Source organism: Triticum dicoccoides, chromosome 4B (genome assembly GCF_002162155.2).
Source record: "Triticum dicoccoides isolate Atlit2015 ecotype Zavitan chromosome 4B, WEW_v2.0, whole genome shotgun sequence".
Lineage (NCBI taxonomy): Eukaryota > Viridiplantae > Streptophyta > Magnoliopsida > Poales > Poaceae > Triticum > Triticum dicoccoides.
Genome location: NC_041387.1, coordinates 643,316,037 through 643,320,791, shown reverse-complemented (window position 1 = coordinate 643,320,791; position 4,755 = coordinate 643,316,037).

Genomic DNA, 4,755 nt, shown 5'->3' with positions numbered 1-4,755 from the left:
ATGTAACGTGAACATGAGCGGACACCCACACAACTTATTCATTTAACATGTTGTAGTGTTGTTGTTATTCCCTGCGCAACATCACAACCAGACAGATTCCTGACTGTGCTTATTCGCTTTCAGACACTCTGAATCACTCTGTTGCGCGGCTAATTATTAATCTACTAGGAGTAGTAGCTTTATATATCTGTGTAAAAAGAAGTGGATGAAGGAGACGTGCACGAGTAGCATGCGCGTGTGGAGTGCATGCCGACCTAGGTAGCTAAATCTTGCGGGCCAGCTGGTCGAAGCTGATGGGCGCGGTGAACCCGGCCGCTCCGTCCAAGTATGCGGCGGCGCTGAGCTCTCCGGCGCGCTGCGAGGGATGCCCTGTCACGGCTGGCAAAACTATCCCACCCGCCAGCATGGACGAGATGGAAGCTGGGCATGAGCTAGAGGTAAAGTAGGTTGTGTGTGTGTGCTGGCTGACTAGTGGGCCTGAGGCCAGTGTGGTTGATGTGGCCTGCGTGTCGCAAGGGTGTGTTAAGTACGGCTGCGCCCGTGGACAGAGTCATCAGGAAATATGTGGAACTAGAACCAGGCGAGAGAAGCTGTTCTTCCTCGATTAATCTCAGATCCCCTTCCTTCCCTTCTTCCTCCAGCTCCCTGCCAAATCCTTCCATCTCTAGATCACGAGAGGCCCGTGACAAGTGGTATCAGAGGTTAGACGACCTGGATTCACTCTATCAGAAACCTAGATACCAAACCAAGGACGCCAAGCAAGCGGCGGCGATGGAAGAACAGAACGCGGCGCTCGCCAAGGCGGTCAACGACGGGCGCGCCGCCAACGACGCCCGCCTCGACGCGATCCAGCAGTCCCTCGAGATGTGGCGGCCGGCGGTGACCAACTTGCAGCAGCAGTTGGACGAGCTGCGGACGCAGGTCGGTCGGATCGCTCTTCATCCGGCGCTCACGTCGTCTCCAGCAACCCAGGAGGACGCGGTGGTGCGGCCAATAGCGACCAACTCCGTCTGAAACCCTCGGCACCACGGGCCAAGTGGCCACGGCGAGGTCATCGACTCCGGGGGCTCGGCACATGGGATGGTCACCACCCTGGCGCCGCCTCTGGTCAAGGGTACATGCCCGATTTCCCCACTTGAGATGCCTATTTCCTCGCGCATCAAACTGGGTAGGGAGTGGGAGCACCGTTCGTCTCACTCGAATTGGTCTCTCCCCAAACTTGATTTCCCTCAATTTGACGGAGAAAATCCCCAATTCTGGAAGACTCGATGTGAAAAGTACTTCGAGGTCTATGGGGTACAGTTGGATCTCTGGGTCCGCGTGGCTACGCTCCATTTCTCTGGCCCTGCAGCACGATGGCTTCAAGTCCAGGAAGCACAGAGCACTCCGTTTACATGGGCGAGCCTCTGTACTGCTCTGTATGCCAAATTTGGCTGTCAACAATACCAAACCAACCTCCGTCAGTTTAGTACCTTGCGCCAGTCAGATTCTGTAGTGGAATATACGGAGAGATTTGAGGAACTAATGCATAATTTGCTTGCCCATAATCCTTCCTTTGATCCTCTGTTCTTTACTACTCAGTTTTTAGACGGGTTAAAACCTGAAATTAAAACCGGTGTGGCTCTCCACCGGCCTCAAGAGCTCGATACTGCCTTCTCTCTCGCTCTATTGCAGGAAGAACTAGACCATTAAGGCGCGCGTTGCCGCGCCCGTCCATTTTTACGATAAAATGGTAGGGATTTCCATGAATATGTACAATCACAAAACATGATTTTTGTAAAAGCTGCATGATACATCAGTCAACAATCGAAGTGGGAAATACTACCTGTTTTACAGAACCATAAAAATGGGGACATGTCAGCACATATTAGGCAGATAACATGAGCATTTTATCGGATATTTGGTATTGAATCATATCAGGAGGGCTAACCATGAGTAAAACATAGGCTACCAACTCAACTGGCAAGACTCTAAAGAGAAAGCATCGGACCGGTTAATGCTGATCGGATCCATTTTTGTTAACACCGAATAACTTTTGTAGTTTCAGACACATATACAACAAAGATATTGATTACTGGGCTGATGGTATTGTCGCAAAACATTAACATCAGTTCAATGAAAAAATAAATTTGAGCACAAACTCACAAGTTCACCTTTTTTGCTACATGGTTACATAAACTGGTACAGTGTAAGAGAGGTATTTGTTACCAATGTGTTGGCCCATTCCACGCGTCCGAGTTCAAAATAGATCCTCAAAGCATTGAGATTGGGTGATAAGGTGGACTCTCTGCTACCATCGTCTCAATCCTCTTATCCTACCAGGAAGGAAGGAGGTAGAGGAGTGCAGTTGCCGTGCAAAGGACCTCACCACCAACAGTTGCTTGAGCACCATCCGAGTCAGTGGTGAGGATGTGGCATTGGTAGGTTGGAGATACAGAATCAAGGAGGGCATTGCGTTCATTAAAGACAAGCAACATAACCTATGAAGAATAAAATTGGTACTTAATACATAATATTTAGCTGCTTCAAAGTTTCAGAACATAAAAACAATTAGCTTCATAAAGTTCAGAATCTGGAGGATTAAGCATACGATCAATCTGTATAATAAACAATATTAGCAAGCAAATTTTGGATATTTTATTGGATTGATTGGAGATAATGGAACAAATAATCAAACAACCACATGGTCATACTTGTGCTATGAACTGTGTATAAATGACTTGTACATGAAAATATAAATTGTAGGTTCAGATAACTAACGTTGAATAAGCTAGGGAAGGATGTTTTCTCTCACTCAGTCAAGCAATTCAGGAATCTGCATGTAGGTACAGATTATCTATTAACCCCAAACACCCAATCCTGTCTAAATAGGTTAGTTAGTATGATGATTACAGTCGAAGTGTAAAGGGGGGGAATACGCACCTACAGAGATGACAAGCAGATATGAACAAATAAGTGCTATCAACGAGAAATTAATCTATATGGCTCTGCATGCAAACATTAATTGCAACCAATTTTACTAAACCTGTATGGCTTTGCATGGAAACATTTCTACCAATTCAAAAAAAATTCCCAGACCCTTTCCTTCAATCCAAACCTAAGGAAAAAAAACATGTTCCAAATGAATTACTTGCATCACCCGAGAATAGGCATGAGTCGCATGACCGAGCTGGAGAGTGACTGCTGCACAGGAACTCACAAGCGTTACTCATCGGAGCAAGTCAGTGATGTTAGAAGGGAGAGAGGGATTTGGTGGAATAGTCGTTGTATTGCTTGAGCCTCGTGGGCATATATATAGGAGTACAAAGACCAACTTGAAGTACAAGACAAGGCAGGACCAAATCCTAGTCTATCCTACACTTCCTAATAATCTTATACTCAACATTCCCCCATAGTCACAACGGCAGCGACGCTGACAGTGAGATTGGAGAAGAATCCGAAGGCAAGCCGACGGACACCCCCCACAGTCGTAACGGTCGACGCATCGCAGAAGTCGTGACTGGAGTGGAAACCAACGAGGTTGCTCAAGGAGGTGGTAGCCCTTTATGCCGTTTGTCGATGTAGCCGAGAGCGTGTGTGGTGGAGCCGTGGTCGAGGTAGCCGTGCGAAGAATGCCGTGGTCGATGTCGAGGCGGGGTGGCCGGTGTCGAGGAAGTCGCCGTGGAGCCGCGGGCGCAAGGGGGCGCCGAGTTAGCATGGGCGCAGTGGTGTCGAAGTAGTGGTGCGCCGGAGAGGAGATGTTGTTGACGACACGTCGCGGCAGGTAGTGGTGCGCCAGCACCGCGCATGCGTAGACGGACGAAGATGAAGTTGACGAAGCGCCGTACCAGGCTTGCCAGGCCTGGGGACACGTCGTGGACGAAGGCACGCAGCGGTGATGCCAGCACCAGGCATACGGAGACTAGGACCTGCACGAGCTGTACGCCATGTCGAAGAAGTCGGAGGGCCAGCAGAGAAGGACTCGACGACGGTTGCGGCATCCATCGGCGCGGGGCCAATGTCACCAACGGTGGTCGGAGTAGACGAAGTGGTCGGGGTAGATGACGGCGATGCTGACGACGGGCTGGTGCTGGATGAAGACGAAGGAGGTGGACGGGCGGCTGTGGCGGCTACGGGATAGCGATGGCGGCGGCCAAATAAAAGCGGCGGCGGCGGCCTGACGGCGGCGGCGGCTTGATTAGGAGCGCGGCGGCAGTGCTCGAAGTAGACGGAAAACCCTGAAAACGTGACGAAGACCGGCGCGGACGGTGGCGTTCCCGCGCCAAGGGAGACGGCGCGGCGCATACCACGGAGGTCGACGCGCGGTGACGGCGGAGTGGACCGAGGGCCGCGGCGCTACGGCCCAAAGGGGCGACGCAGCGGCGGCAGGCAGGTCGGGGCGACGGCGGTAAGACCTCGGGCGGCGGCGGACACTGCGGGCCGTGGCGCAACAACCCGAAGGGGAGGCGCGGCAGAGGAGTGCGTGTCGGTGCAACCGCGGGGACGACCTCGGGACGACTGCGTGGACCGCGTGCCACGCTCGCTACGGCCCGACGGGGCGACACAGCGGCGGCACGAGGGTCGGTGCGGCCACGGGGACGACCAGGAGCGGACGGCCTCAGGGCGGCGGTGGACCGCGGGCCGCGACACTACGGCCCAAAGGGGCAACGCAGCGGTGACGCGGGTCGGTGCAGCCGGGAGATGAACCACGGGGCGGCGGCGCTGCGGCCCGACGGGGCGATGCAGCAGCAGCCCGTTGCTCGATCGGTGGAGGGA